Raw genomic sequence first — 16,652 nt, forward strand, 5'->3', positions numbered from 1 at the left:
GGGGGTGAGGAAAAGCTTTTTTACGCAGCGAGTGGTGATGACCTGGAACTCGCTACCGACGGAAATGGTGGAAGTGGAGGCACTCAATGTTTTCAAGGGGAGACTGGATGGGCACTTGAGGGAAATAAACTTGCAGAGCTATGGGGATAGAGCGGGGGAATGAGACTGACTGGATTGCTCTACAGAGAGCCGGCACGGACTCGATGGGCTGAATGGCCTCCTTCTATACCGTTATGACTCTATGGGCTGGATTTTCATTGAGGAGTCGGTAGGAGGCGGGACTACAGCTTTCAGGGTTGTAGTCCTGCCTCCATCGAGTTCTAGCCAATCCACACGATTTAGACTTGATTGACCCTGTTGAGCCCGCCCAGCGGGCTCAGCAGACCAATTAAGGGCCACCCAGCAACAGGTGACGTCACAGATTGATATTTCATCTGTCAAGACCTTTTGACAGATGAAATATCAGCGTTTGACAGCTGTTTGAAGCTGGGCAGGAAGGGGCAGAAGGTATGGAGTAAAAGGTAAAGTAATAAAAAGGGCAAAAGCAGGAACTAAGTGTCACAAAACATATTTGAAAGTTCTCTATCTGAATGCACGTAGCATTCGTAACAAAATAGACAAGTTAATGGCACAAATAACTACATATGGGTATGATTTTGTGGCCATTACAGAAACATGGCTGCAGGGTGACAATGCCTGGGAATGAAACATACCAGGTTATTTAACGATCAGGAAGGACAGGCAGGAAGGAAGGGGAGGTGGGGTGGCTATGTTAATAAAGGAAGGAATCACTGTAATACAGAGAAATGATATTGGGTCAAAAGATCAGGATAATGAAACAGTTTGGGTGGAGGTAAGGAATAATAAGGGGAAAAAAACACTAGTGGGCGTAGTCTATAGGCCTCCGAACAGTGGCAACTCTGTTGGATGGAGTATCAATCAGGAAATAGTTGAGGCTTGCAATAAGGGAACATCTATAATTATGGGGGATTTTAACTATCATATTAATTGGACAAATCAAATTGGGCAGGCCTGCCTTGAGGATGAGTTCATTGAGTGTATTAGGGATGGGTTTCTTGAGCAGTATGTAACTGAACCGACCAGGGGGCAAGCAACCTTAGATCTGGTCCTGTGTAACGAGACAGGATTAATTAAAAATGTCCTAGTAAAGGATCCCCTTGGAATGAGTGACCATAACATGGTTGAATTCTATATTCAATTAGAGGGTGAGAAGGTTGGATCTCAAACAAGCGTGCTAAGCTTGAATAAAGGAGACTATGAAGGTATGAGAGCGGAATTGAGTAGAGTGGATTGGGAAAATATATTAAAGGGTAAGACGATACATGATCAGTGGTGTACATTTAAGGAGTTATTTTACAACTTCCAAAAAATATATATTCCACTGAGAAGAAAAGGGTGTAAAAGAAAAGACAGCCATCCGTGGCTAAGTAAAGAAATTAAGGATAGTATTCGACTAAAAACAAGGGCATATAAGGTAGCCAAATCTAGTGGGAGGATAGAGGATTGGGAAAACTTTAAAAGACAGCAAAAAATAACAAAAAGAATGATTAAGAAAGGGAAGATAGATTATGAAAGTAAATTAGCAAAAAATATAAAAACAGATAGTAAGAGTTTTTATATAGTTATATAAAAAGAAAAAGGGTGGCTAAAGTTAATGTTGGTCCCTTAGAGGATGGGACCGGGAAATTAATGCTGGGAAATATGGAGATGGCAAAAACACTGAATGAATATTTTGTATCAGTCTTTACAGTAGAGGACACTAAGAATATCCCAACACTGGACAAACAGGGGGCTTTGGGGGGGAGGAGCTAAACACAATCAAAATCACTAAGGAAGTGGTACTCGGTAAAATAATGGGACTCAAGGCGGATAAATCCCCTGGACCTGACGGCTTACATCCTAGGGTCTTGAGAGAAGTGGCGGTAGGGATTGTGGATGCATTGGTAATAATTTTCCAAAACTCCCTGGACTCAGCAAAGGTCCCGGCAGACTGGAAAACTGCTAATGTAACACCCTTATTTAAAAAGGGCAGTAGACAGAAGGCTGGAAACTATAGACCGGTTAGCCTAGCATCTGTGGTAGGTAAAATTTTGGAGTCCATTATTAAGGAGACAGTAACAGGACATTTGGATAATCATAATTTAATAGGACAAAGTCAGCATGGTTTTATGAAGGGGAAGTCATGCTTGACAAATTTGCTGGAGTTCTTTGAGGAAGTAACATATAGGGTGGATAAAGGGGAACCAGTGGACGTAGTGTATTTAGACTTCCAAAAGGCATTTGACAAGGTGCCACACAAAAGATTATTGCTTAAGATAAAAAATCACGGGATTGGGGGTAATATTCTGGCATGGATAGAGGATTGGCTATCTAACAGAAGGCAGAAAGTTGGGATAAATGGTTCATTCTCAGACTGGCAATCAGTAACTAGTGGTGTTCCGCAGGGGTCAGTGCTGGGTCCCCAACTCATTACAATCTATATTAACGATTTGGAGGAGGGGACCGAGTGTAACATATCAAAGTTTGCAGATGATACTAAGATGGGAGGGAAAGTAGTGAGTGAGGAGGACATAAAAAACCTGCAAGGGGACATAGACAGGCTAAGTAAGTGGGCAGAGATTTGGCAGATGGAATACAATACTGGAAAGTGTGAGGTTATGCACTTTGGCAGGAAAAATCATAGAGCAAGTTATTATCTTAATGGCAAGAAACTGAAAAGTACTGAAGTACAAAGGGATCTGGGGGTCCTGGTGCACGAAACTCAAAAGGTTAGTATGCAGGTGCAGCAAGTGATTAAGAAGGCCAATGGAATGTTGGCTTTCATTGCTAGGGGGATAGAATATAAAAATAGGGAGGTATTGCTTCAGTTGTACAAGGTATTGGTGAGACCGCACCTGGAATACTGCATACAGTTTTGGTGTCCATACTTAAGAAAAGACATACTTGCTCTCGAGTCAGTACAAAGAAGGTTCACTCGGTTAATCCCGGGGATGAGGGGATGGACATATGAGGAGAGGTTGAGTAGATTGGGACTCTACTCATTGGAGTTCAGAAGAATGAGAGGCGATCTTATTGAAACATATAAGATTGTGAAGGGTTTGGATCAGGTGGATGCGGGGAGGATGTTCCCGATGATGGGTGAAACTAGAACTAGGGGGCATAGTCTTTCAAAACTGAGATGAGGAGGAACTACTTCACTCAGAGGGTGGTAGGTCCATGGAATATGCTGCCCCAAAAAGCTGTAGAAGCTACATCATTACATAAATTTAAAACAGAAATAGACAGTTTCCTAGAAGTAAAGGGAATTAAGGGTTACGGGGAGCGGGCAGGAATTTGGACATGAGTCCAGGTTCGGATCGGACATGGCCCTGTGGGTAGCGGAGCGGGCCCAGGGGCCGTGTAGCCTGATCCTGCTGCTATTTCATGTGTCTAATTCTGTTAGATTCAGGAGATGGTTCTGTGATAGTAGATTGGCGGTTAGGATCAGATCAGCCATGATCTTATTGAATGGCGGAGCAGACTCGAGGGGCCGATTGGCCTACTCCTGCTCCTATTTCTTATGTTCTTATGTTCTTATGTTCTTGACCCCTCTGCTAAGGGAAATAGATCCTTTCTATCCATTCTATCTAGGCCCTTCATAATTTTATACCCCTCAATTAAATTTCCCCTCAGCCTCCTCTGTTCCAAGGAAAACAATCCCAGCCTTTCCTTTCTTCTCTCCTTCCCTTTTCTTTCCATCTCTTTCTTTCTTCCTGGCAAGAGTGTCCCGCAACATTTATTCAACATAGCTGGCACAGCAAACCATTGTGCTTATCACTGAACCTTAATTACAGAAAGTAGTGACAAGGAGTACAACCTCTTACTCTGAAGCTTTCAATAGTAGTTCCATCCATTGGCTCTTGTTCTTACAGAGTTCTGTCAAAGAAGCCATGTGCAACAGTAAACAGCTAAAAGAATTTGAAAGCATTTGTATATCGATGCTGGGGCTATTACCATGCTCGTGGTGACTTTGCCATGCATCAACACTGAAAGACTAAAACAACACTGATGTGATGAACTCCCAATACACGCACGCCCTTAACTTCTTTGTTTCAATCAAATCCTGCATTCTGATTCCTGATCTGTGTCCTGACACAAAGGGGTAGAAGTTATGCTGCAGCTGTACAAAACCCTGGTTAGACCACACCTGGAGTACTGTGAGCAGTTCTGGACACCACACCTTAGGAAGGATCTATTGGCCCTGGAGGGAGTGCAGCGTAGGTTTACCAGAATGAGACCCGGACTCCAGGGGTTAAATTACAAGGAGAGATTACACAAACTAGGGTTGTATTCCTTGGAATTTAGAAGGTTAATGGGTGATTTGATCAAAGTTTTCAAGATATTAAGGGGAACAGATAGGGTGGACAGAAATAAACTATTTCCGCTGGTTGGAGGTTCTAGGGCTAGGGGCATAGTCTAAAAATCAGAGCCAGACCTTTAAGGAGTGAAATTAGGAAATACTTCTACACACAAAGGGTGGAAGAAGTTTGGAACTCTCTTCCGCAAATGGCAATTGATGCTAAATCAATTGTTAATTTTAAATCGGAGTGACGTAAGAAAACTACTAGGCACTTGGTCTAAGCGTTAAACAAAGCTTTAATCAACTGTTTTACAACATGGCGGTCTAGTTGTGTCCGTCACTAGTTCCTGTTAAGAATGTCCTGCGCAAGCTGGGCCCGTGCCTGAGTATTTATACTCTCCCTGGACAGCGCCACCCGCAGGCCGCTCAGTTGATTCATGTCACTGGGATTGATAGATTTTTGTTAACTAAACATATTAAGGGATATGGGGCAAAGGCAGGTATGTGGAGTTAGGTCGCAGATCAACCATAATCTCATTGAATGGCGGAACAGGCTCGAGGGGCTAAATGGCCTCCTCCTGGTCCTATGTAAAAAAGAATTGAGTGAATTTTTAAAAATTGTAAAAAATTGTCCATACCCATGAATATGAAGCAAAACCATCCTCAACTCGAGATTAATTTAAGAGCAGAAGTTAGTCCCACCTGCAGTGACAGCATAACTAATCCAGAGGTACCCAGAAAGTGTAATTAAAATTCTTAAAATAAATGATCTATTAGTACACTAAAGCCTCGAAATTAATGTTGCCCATATTAGTGGGAGGAAGCTTAAATGTTTGTGCAGCATTCCCATTTAAAATAAATAGGCTAATGCCTCTGTTAGAATAATGGATGATGGAGTACACATTACACACTAATATCGCCAGCAGTACCTTCTAGCCTTAATGGTCTCACAATGCTGCGATAATCTAGGGCAGTGTTCATATTGATTCCACAATAGAAAGAAAGAACTTGCATTTGTATAGCATCTTTCACGATGCCCCAAAACACTTTACAGCCAATGAAGTACTTTTTAAAGTGCAGTCACTGTTGTAATGTAGGAAATGATTGAATGGAACGCAGCAATGTCAAATCTTCCATTAAAGCCGATATGTTTCGACCGTTTCAACGTTGAAAATCCGAAGAATGTTTTAGATCTGTAAACAGGGGCCTGGTAACCTCGGCCTGAGGTACTGAGAACGAGAACCTTCTAGTTCCTTCCATTGTTCAGGTAGCTCCTCCAAAGTTAATCTCACCATCCAACAGATGGCAGTGCAGAATGTTCAAATGCTTGAAGTGCTGTAAGTGACGATGTGGAGCATTAAGCTTCGGAAAACCAAGCTCGTTTACTATGATTTGCAATGAAGCAACATTTTTTTTTCTTTTCAATAACGACGGCTGAGAGGTTTGTCTTAATTTAATCTGGATTTGGCCATTCGAGGCCATGGTCGAGCTGACCTCCGAGGTACCACCTGCGCCGCAGTCAGTCAGACATATAAAGGCAATTCGCACGTCGCATTTCTATTTCCATAAATCAGAATGATTAGATCCTGATTAATGATGATGCTGTTCAGAATTTGCGGTGTTGCTGACTGCCGCACTCTGCTGAGAAGCCATTCCCATAGTGCACTGCGCTCACAGTCAATGGCGCTTGACTTGATGACGGGTCCCACATGGTGCCTGCAGCCGCATGAGCACTCTGCTGTGCACTGGGTGGCACTCACTTGCTCCCCAGTCAAGCTCCACAAAGATTCTGCACATTGCTGCAGAACATCATTTCTGCTGGTGTGAACTTACTATCTAGCAACACGAGTAACACAGATTTGCCATGCTTCCCTCCCCCCTCTGCTATCCTCTGGACCCATCTTTCTTTTCTTTACTTGTCCCATTATGTCCCCCTTTTGCCTTGCACCCTCCTCCCCTTTGTCATTTAATCTCTCCTGCCCCCCACCCCGCCCTATTACAGACATCTTGACCCCTTTTGTTCTTCCCCTGCCCCACCCCCCCACCCGCGCCCCCCACCCCCACCCCCACGCCCTTTCCCTTGGCTCCACTATTGCTTCAAAGCTGTTATAGAATCATAGAATCTTACAGCGCAGAAGGAGGCCATTTGGCCCATCGTGTCTGTGCTGCCTCTTTGAAAGAGCTCTCCAATTAGTCCCACTCCCCCCTGCTCTTTCCCCAGCGCCCTGCAATTTTATACCCTTCAAATATTTATTTATCCAATTCTCTTTTGAAAGTTATTATTGAATCTGCTTCCACCACCTTTTCAGACAGCTCATTCCAGATCACAACAATTCACTGCGTAAAAAAACATTCTCCTCATCTCCCCCTCTGGCTCTTTTGCCAGTTACCTTAAATCTGTGTCCTCTGCTTACTGACCCTTCTGTGATTGGAAACAGTTTCTCCTTATTTACTCTATCAAAACCTTTCATGATTTTGAACATCTCAATGAAATCTCCCCTTAGCCATCCCTGCTCTAAGGAGAACAATCCTAGATTCTCTAGTCTCTCCACGTAACTGAAGTCCCTCATCCCTGGTATCATTCTAGTAAATCTCCTCTGCACCCCCTCCAAGGCCTTGACATCCTTCCTAAAATCTGGTGCCCAGAATCAGACACAATTCTGTTCATCTCTAACGTCTTCCAGCTCTGATGAATGGTCATCGGCCTGTAACGTTATCTCTGTTTCTCTCTCTCCGCAGATGCTGCCAGACCTGCTGAGTGTTTCCAGCATTTTCTGTTTTTATTTCACACCAGTAATAAAACCTTATTGCAAAATGGGAGATGCTTGAAACAGTTTAAACACAAAGAACTGGAATAAGAACAGCTGGTTGATTATTGGTAAATCAGCAGAAGGTTTAGTTATTGTACGATATTCCAATCTGAGTGGCCTACTCCAATAGGATCACAATCCAATTCAAGGAAAACAATATAAAGTAAATATGTAGTAAATATAAGTAATGTGAAGTATCCATAGCTTTAACCAGATCATAAAAACTAGATGCTAGAACAAAAAGCAATCCATTGGCTTTCATCGCAAGGGTGTTGGAATTCAAAATTCAGGAACTGATGCTTCAGTTGTACAGATCCTTGGTTAGACCCCATCTAGAGTACTACATTCAATTGGTCTGGTTATCAGGCTTGGGCTGACAGGGGCAGGTAACATTCGTGCCACAGAGGTGCCAGGCAATGACTATCACAATCAAACGAGAGTCTAACCATCGCCCCTTGACATTCAACGGCATTACCATTGCTGAATCCCCCACCATCAACATCCTGGGGGTTACCATTGACCAGAAACTTAACTGGACCAGCCACATAAATACTGTGGCTACAAGAGCAGGTCAGAGGCTGGGTATTCTGCGGCGAGTGTCTCACCTCCTGACTCCCCAAAGCCTTTCCACCATCTACAAGGCACAAGTAATACTCTCCACTTGCCTGGATGAGTGCAGCTCCAACAACACTCAAGAAGTTTGACACCATCCAGGACAAAGCAGCCCACTTGATTGGCACCCCATCCACCACCTTAAACATTCATTCCCTCCACCACCGGCGCACCGTGGCTGCAGTGTGTACCATCCACAAGATGCACTGCAGCAACTCGCCAAGGATTTTTCGGCAGCACCTCCCAAAACCCGCGAGCTCTTCCACCTAGAAGGACAAAGGGCAGCAGGCGCATGGGAACACCAACTCCTCGAAATTCCCCTCCAAGTCACACACCACCCTGACTTAGAAGTATATCGCCGATCCTTCATCGTCGCTGGGTCAAAATCCTGGAACTCCCTCCCTAACAGCACTGTGGGAGTACCTTCACCACACGGGACTGCAGTGGTACAAGAAGGCGACTCAACACCACCTTCTCAAGGGCAATTAGGGTTGGGCAATTGCCAGCGATGCCCACATCCCATAAAAGTTTTTTTTTAATTCCAGGAACCACACCTCAGGAAGGATATATTGGCCTTGGAGTGGGTGCGACGCAGACTCACCGGAATGATACCTGGGGCTTAAAGGGCAAAATTACACGGTCAGGTTGCATAAACCTGGCTTGTATTCCCTTGAGCTTAGAAGATAGAGGGCTGATCCGATCAAGTTGTTTAAAGTGATAAAAGGAATCGACAGGGTAGATACAGTGAGGGTGAAAGTGGTCTAGGGTGATAGTGCAAAGCGAGCGATAGCGAATCAGCAGCCCATTTTTCTTTTCCACAATCGAGCAGAGCGTAAACCGAGCTGCCGATTCACTGTCGCCCGTCTTGCGCTGCCGCTCTACGTGAATTTCATCCCCAGATAAATGATTTCCTCTGGTGATGGAGGCCAGGAGAAGGGGCATAATCTTAAAAGTAGATCCAGGTCCTTTAGCAATGAAATCAGGAAGCATTTTTTTTCCACACACAAAGGCCAGTGGAAACCTGGAATTCTCTCCCTCAAAAGGCTGTGGATTCCGATGTTCCATCGGAGCTTTCACGACTGAGATCGGCACTTCAGCCGCCAAACTAAACTGAGCGGTTAAAATGGCGGCCAGCGGGTTTCTTGAGGGAACGGGGTGGTAAGGCTCAGCGGTCCCTTTTGAAGGCCCTCCCGCCTGTTCAAACCGGGTGGAGTGGGTTAAAATCGAACCCTGTACGTATACTTGAGTTCACCATAGACTCGGCTGCCCGTGTCCTAACTCGCACCAAGTCCCGTTCACCCGTCAGCCCCTGCGCTCGCTGACTTACACTGGCTCCCGATCCGGCAAAGCCTTGCTTTTTAAATTCTCATCCTTGTGTTCAAATCCCATCATGGCCTCGCACTCTCCGGGCAGGATTTTCATTGGGCCGTGGAGGGGGGATTGGAGGTGTGTGGGGGGTTAAAATCCTGAAATCGGGGGGCACGAACTCATCCCGCCCCCAACCCGCCTCCATGCCAGTTTCAAAGGAGGCGGGTACCCGCCCCGCGCTGGGACCCGCCTCCCCGAGGCGGGAAGGGGATTAGTGCCAATTAACTGCCTGTTAACAGGTAGTTAACAGGCAGTTTTTAACCTAATCCCTATTTTCATTGGTGAAATGTGGGATTCCCGACAGCTCCAAACCACGCCAAGTTAGTGAGGCGGGCCGTCGGGCTGAAGGGCTTGGAGGGGTCGAGATGTCCGGTGTTCAGGTGAGTGATGGGTGCATGAGTGCAGAGGTAAGTGTGTTTGGTGTGTTTAAAGAAGTTTTACATACCTTTACTTACCTTTACAGCCTTCCTTCCTTAAGGTCTCGAGAGTCCCTCATCTCACTGGCACAGAAAGCAGAATGGCTGCGATCTGTCAAAAATTGCAGCATTCAGCTTTCTGTTCCGGAGTACAGATTGTCAGTGTTTGACAGCTTCAAACAGCTGTGAAACGCTGATATTTCATCTGTCAAAAGGTCTTGACAGATGAAATATCAATCTGTGACGTCACCTGTTGCCGGGTGGCCCTTAATTGGCCTGCTGAGCCCACTGGGTGGGCTCAACAAGGTCAATCAAGTCAAAATCACGTGGGTTGGCTAGAACTCGATGGAGGCAGGACTACAACCCCGAAAGTTGTAGTCCCGCCTCCTACCCGCTTCCTCAATGAAAATCCAGCCCTCCCTATCTCTGTAACCTCCTCCAGCCCTACACACTTCTGAGGTATCTGTGCTCCTCCAATTCTGGCCCCTTGAGCATCCCCGATTTTCATCGCTCCACCATTGGCGGCCGTGCCCTCAGCTGCCTGGGCCCCAAGCTCTGGAATTCCCTCCCTAAACCTCCCCACCTCTCTCTCTCCTCTTATAAATCTCTCCAATCTTTTGGTCATCTGTCCTAATATCTCCCTATGTGGCTGGGGTAACGCTCCTGTGGTGCGCCTTGGGACATTTTACTACGTTAAAGGCGTTAAATAAATGCAAGTTATTGTTAAAATCCAGGCTGACACTCCAGTGCAGTGCTGAGGGAGCGCTGCACTGTCGGAAGTGTCGTCTTTCAGATAAGACGTTAAACCAAGGCCCCATCTGCTCTCAGGTGGATGTTAAAGATCCCACGGCACTATTTCGAAGAAGAGCAGGGGGAGTTCTCCCCGGTGTCCTGACCAATATTTATCCCTCAATCAACATCACTGAAACACAGATTATCCGGTCATTATCACATTGCTGTTTGTGGGAGCTTGCTGTGCGCAAATTGGCTGCTGCGTTTCCTACTTTACAACAGTGACTGCACTTTAAAAGTACTTCATTGGCTGTAAAGCACCTTGGGACGTCCGGTGGTCGTGAAAGGCGCTATAGAAATGCAAGTCTTTCTTTCTATCAGTGTAGGTGGAGTAGCAGAGATTGTGCTGTGCCATGTGAGGGGCAGTTTAATAAGTTTTACTCTTGTATTAATGAGCATCACTGTTTACTGCAGATGATTTGTGTTTTAACAGATCTGGGCTGTCCTTTGTTCAAAGGTCACTGCCCTTAAGCGAGCAATGTGAAGCCTGCTGACAAGAACCTATGTGGGGGGGAAATCCCAGATTCCCGTTTCGGACATTGATTGTTTTAACTATCTTCCTCCCTTTTGCAAGCCCTACACTCTCTCAATCTGCCCTTCCCACCCACTCCCTCGACTTCCCTCCACCCCACTCCACACTTAACTATGACTCTCTTCCTGTTAAACCTGGTTCTTTCATCTTCTAGTTCCCTTGTTTTATTTTTTTTGGGGGGGGGGTTGGGGATTTATTATAAATGCATCTGCCACTCTTTTGGCTTCTAATTCCAACAACTTCCCTTGGGCTGGGATTTTAGTTTCTCTTGAATGCTGCTGAAAGACTCTGGGACAGATGTCCCATATTGCAGAGACCTCTCTTCGCTGAGTTAGCTTGCGCGCTGAAACTGGGGGAAAAGGAACTTGATAAATTCTGATGTGTGTGTGTGTGTGTAACAGCAAACTGGAGCCAAAACGATTTCACATTAAGACTTGAATATAAAATATGTCGCTTTCACTACCCACCACAACACACCCTCCCCTCGACAACCAGGGGAAAAAAAGGGAGTTGAATCTGTAATGCACAGCACATCATACGCTCAGAAGCAGATGGGATATGACCAGGAAGGAGTAAGGAACAGACAGGCATATATAAAGTTGGCAGAGTGACGAGCATAGGTACAGCTGCAGCCGGTGTTGAGTCGAGCACTTCCTTCGCTGGCCTCCTCCTGCAGCAGCAGCCTGCCAGCACCAGTCCTCAAACAGGCGTGCGTTTCAACTTAGTAACCGGCTCACACCTATTTCCTTTTTTTTAAGTCGTAGTTAAGCTAAAGATAAAAACAGGTAACTTTCTGTGCGGGCTTCCTGAACAATTGGCAGCAACAGTTAAAATAAGGAGCTTTTCAACGTTGCCGGGATGGTAGACCAAGATTGATTTTTTGTGTGTGTGTGTGTATAAGCTAAAAATATCAGCATACTGTGTTACAGCTGTCCCCAAGGTAACTAGATGCCTTCAATCTGTAGAAGCGAAGCTCTCCCGAGCTGGCAGAGCGAGTTTCGTTAGGTCTGTTAAACAGCTGCAGAAGGCCACTGCTTTTTAATCCTTTGGTAGAAGAGTGTTCAAAGAAAGATTAGCAGGGATAGTGAATGTTGCGCATCATTTTGTTCGCCATACTTTGATTAAAAGCCGTTCATTGCTGAAGGCGGGTAACGGTGGTGGGCCCCTGGTGGGCCAGCGGGCCACGGAGAGGCAGAGACTAGATCGAGTGTGTGACCATGATCCAGAAATTAAGCTGTTATCGCAAAGCTCGGCGCAGAACAGAGGCCCAGGTTCTTCCCTACAGGGAACGGTAAAGTAGGGAAAACCAACAAAACCCAAATAACATGTTGGCCCAGGACACATTAGGGCACTTCCGAGAGGACAGATCCAGGACCACAGCAACCTCTCAACTGCTGAATGTTACAGTGGTGGAAAGGGAAGAAAAGAGGGAGCAAAATAATCTGGAATAGAACTGTGAATGTTTTCATTACATCTGCCAGTTCAATGCTGGTCAAGAGCAAGGATGACAGCTTCGATACATTTTCTTTTACACATATATTGCCATTAAAGGTTTTATTTCATATTCTTAGATGAATATTTTATTGTGGATGTGGTTGTGTGGATGTGTTTTTCCGTGACTATACGTGACATGTTCTGGTAGTTGGTGATTGGATTGAGAGGGGTCGGCACCACATCTGTCTCAGTTTTTACCAAAGCCCTTCGGGTTTGATCGCAGCAAAGCATATGCTGCCTGGCAGGTGAACCTACATTTGCTCAGAGTTGCACTTTCATTTCCTGCATATGGTACTGGCAAGGGTTGCAGATAGCAAAATGACCTTTGCTGTGATAGCAACATTTTCTCTCTCTTTCGTTCTCCTCTCTTTCTCTCTATCTCTTTATTTCTCTATCTCTCTTTATCTCTTTACCTCTTTAACTCTCTATCTTTCTCTATTCCTCTCTCTATCTATCTCTCTAACTATCTTTTTCTCTATTTCTCTATCCCCCTCTCTATTTCTCTCTTTACCTATCTCTTTTTCTCTCTCTCTCTATCTATCTTTTTCTTTATTTCTCTATCCCGCTCTCTATCTCTATCTCTCTCTTTACCTATCTCTTTCTCTCTATCTATCTCTCTATCTAGCTCTCTATCTATCATTTTATCTATCTATCTATCTCTCTATCTTTTTCTCTATATCTCTATTCCTCTCTATCTCTATCTCTCTACCTATCTGTTTGTCTCTATCTCTCTATCGCTCTCTCTATCTCTTTCTATCTCTTTATCGCTCTCTCCCTATCTCTCTCTCTCTTTCTCTTTTACTCTCCATCTCTCTGTATCATCTATCCATATATCTATACACACACAGAGCAAATTAACTGCTGTTGTACCAATACGTTCAATATCAATACACTTTTGTGTGATTCTTTTTAATCCTTTTAATCCATCCAAAGCATCTGAAAGCCCCAGTAAAAGCATGTGTGTGGTTCTGAAGCTCCTAAACATATTGACTGACCTATGGATACATTTATATAAAAGGCAGTGTGCATTCATTGGGGAATTAAGGAATAGATTTTACTATGCACAAGTCTCCATTTAATATTCCACTTATATGTTGTGTATATTAACCTTTTTAAAATAATTTCTCATTGACGTTTAATGAGACGAGAAGGACAACCTTAAAGTGCCTCGTTTGAGCTGTCTCTCACCTCCGGCCTTGGCTCTCCTCAGGCATAGTGGCTCTTGTTCCTGCAAGTGGAATCTGCTTGGGAGTTGCTTCAAGTACAGTAGCTGCATATTGGCCCTCGATTTCATTGTTTATTTCACTGCGTCCTTGAGTTGCGCTGCCCCAGCTATCCATGCCTCTTTAAAGCTGCTCAGTTTCTGTTGTCTGTGTGTGTTCGTCACTGGAACTGTAACTAAGCTCTGCCCAAGGCCATCCATCGATCTGCTGGTTCTGTAGGATGAAGGGCAGGATGAAAATAAAAGAAAGATCTTGCATTTATATAGTGCCTTTCCAATGTCCCAAAGCGCTTTACAATGAAGTACTTTTTGAAGTGCAGTCACTGTTGTAATGTGGGAAACGCGGCAGCCAATTCACACACAGCAAACTCCCACAAACAGCAATGTGATAAATGATCTGATAATCTGTTTTAGTGGTGTTGGTTGTGGGATAAATATTGGCCAGGACACCGGGGAGAACTCCCCTGCTCTTCTTCAAGTAGTGTTGTGGGACCTTTTACATCCAGCTGAGAGAGCAGACAGGGCCTCAGTTTAACATCTCATCCAAAAGGCGGCACTTCCAACAGTTCAGCACTCCCTCAGTACCGCACTGGAGTGTCAGCCTAGATTTTGTGCTCAAGTCTTTGGAGTGGGACTTGAACCCACAACCTTCTAATGGTACGATCCAAGCTAGGTTTTAAAGATGAATGAATCTTACACAACCTTGCTCCTGCTAAGGGCCATCACCATGGAGCAAGTGGAGTAAAAGAGAACCGGCCTCAACCAGTGTCAGAAGAGGCCTCAGCCATCAGCTGCCTGATGTGGATCTTTGAACATGCGGGTGCCTCATGTTGGCAGCATGCTTGCTATTTTTTTTTGCCACATTACATGGGACACAGGGCAAACACGTCGATGTGGCAAAAATGCAGAGCGCTGTGGTAAAACATTGGCATGCCTGTACTGATGCGCTATTAATTACTCATAAAAGACGGAGAGTTAGGAGAGTAACTAAAAGGCTTTTATTAACAAAGAACAGAGCATGCCTCTCGTGGTTGACTGATTTCCAAGAAGGCAGGGGGCTGCAGAGCAGTCACCTTTATACCTGGGCATGTGGGTGGAGCCAGGGGCGGAGCCAGCTGAGGCATGCATAGATACAACAGTGTGCAACAACAACAACAACGGTGAACAACAATAACAGTGGTTTACCACATTCACCCCTTGTTTAAAATTGAGTCTGGCGGGGTGAAGTGTACTAAAGGTTCGTGTAAGTGAGTCTATCAGGTGGCCTTGTATGCCGTCCTGATCATCGTGGTGGCGGCGGTGATGGTGCAGCATCCAACGTTGAATCTGGCGTCTCATTGAGTGGTTGGGTGGTCAATGACGGGTCCTGGGGCTGCGGCATGCCGTCTACAGGGGTTGGGTTGTGGGTAGTGGTGGATGGCAATGGTAGTGTTTCAGGGGCACCCGAAGGTGCGAGGTCTCGTATGGAGACTGTGTCCTCCCGCCCGTCCGGGTATGCCACGTAAGCATACTGGGGGTTGGCGTGGAGGAGGCTCACCCTCTCGACCAGGGGGTCCATTTTATGGGACCTCACGTGCTTCCGCAGTAGGACGAGTCCTGGAGACATCAGCCATGTCGGTAGCGAGGTCCCCGATGTGGAATTCCTGGGGAAAGTGAACATTTTTTCATGGGGGGTGGCATTGGTGGCCGTACAAAGCAGTGACCGAATGGAGTGGAGTGCCGCAGGGAGGACCTCCTGCCAGCGAGAGGTCGGAAGGCCCTTAGATTTTAAGTTTAAGAGGACGGCCTTCCAAACCGTCGCGTTCTCTCTTTCCACCTGGCCGTTCCCCCGGGGGTTGTAGCTGGTGGTTCTGCTTGTAGCAATACCTCTCGTGAGCAGGTACTGACGGAGTTCGTCGCTCATAAAGGATGAGCCCCGGTCGCTATGGATATAGCTAGGGAAGCTGAACAAGGCGAAAAGGTCATTCAGACATTTAATGACCGTGGTACTGGTCATGTCTGGGCAAGGGATGGCAAACGGGAAACGGGAGTACTCATCAATTATGTTGAGGAAGTACACGTTGCGGTCAGAGGAGGGGAGGGGCCCTTTAAAATCGACGCTCAGGCGCTCGAAGGGGCGAGTGGCCTTGATCAGGCTTGCTCTGTCTGGCCTATAAAAATGCGGTTTGCACTCGGCACAGATTTGGCAGTTCCTGGTCATGGTCCTGACCTCCTCGATGGTGTAGGGCAGGTTACGGGATTTGATGAAATGGAAGAACCTGGTGACCCCCGGGTGGCAGAGGTCATTGTGGAGGGTCTGCAGTCTATCAATCTGTGCGTTGGCGCATGTACCACGTGATAGGGCATCTGGGGGCTCATTGAGTTTCCCGGGCCGGTACAAGATATCGTAATTGTAGGTGGAGAGTTCAATTCTCCACCTCAAGATCTTGTCGTTCTTGATTTTGCCCCTCTGCTTATTGTTAAACATAAAAGCTACTGAACGCTGGTCAGTGAGCAGGGTAAATCGTTTTCCGGCCAGGTAATGCCTCCAATGTCGCACCGCTTCCACAATGGCCTGGGCCTCCTTTTCGACAGAGGAGTGTCGAATCTCGGGGCCCTGGAGGGTCCTTGAGAAAAAGGCCACGGGTCTCCCCGCCTGGTTAAGGGTTGCAGCTAGGGCGAAGTCGGATGCGTCGCTCTCCACTTGGAAAGGGATGGACTCATCCACTGCGTGCATTGTGGCCTTCGCAATATCTCTTTTTATGAGAGTGAAGGCTGCACATGCCTCTGCTGTCAGGGGGAAGGAGGTGGACTTGATGAGGGGTCTGGCTTTGTCCGCATAGTTGGGCACCCACTGAGCATAGTAAGAGAAAAACCCTAGGCATCTCTTCAGTGCTTTTTGGCAGTGGGGGAGGGGGAGCTCCATAAGGGGGCGCATTCTGTCGGGGTCGGGGCCGATGACTCCGTTCTCCACTACGCAGCCAAGAATGGCGAGGCGCGTGGTGCGAAACATACATTTGTCCTTGTTGTATGTTAGATTCAGCCGCTGGGCTGTACGGAGGAATTT

At 46.1% G+C, this 16,652-nt stretch overlaps 1 long non-coding RNA gene across 1 annotated transcript in view; it reads right to left on the reverse strand.

The window, feature by feature from the left end:
• Window positions 1-13,312: 13,312 nt before the first annotated feature.
• The window catches only part of LOC147107154 (uncharacterized), a 120,425-nt gene continuing 117,085 nt past the window's right edge, over window positions 13,313-16,652 (reverse strand). Inside the window, exon 5 of the long non-coding RNA XR_015081041.1 lies at window positions 13,313-13,820. This is a non-coding gene — a long non-coding RNA (uncharacterized LOC147107154). The remainder of the gene's footprint in view (window positions 13,821-16,652) is intronic.

This window comes from Somniosus microcephalus, chromosome 15 (assembly GCF_052327205.1).
Source record: "Somniosus microcephalus isolate GS21.2 chromosome 15, FLI_Smic_1.0, whole genome shotgun sequence".
Classification (NCBI taxonomy): Eukaryota; Metazoa; Chordata; class Chondrichthyes; order Squaliformes; family Somniosidae; genus Somniosus; species Somniosus microcephalus.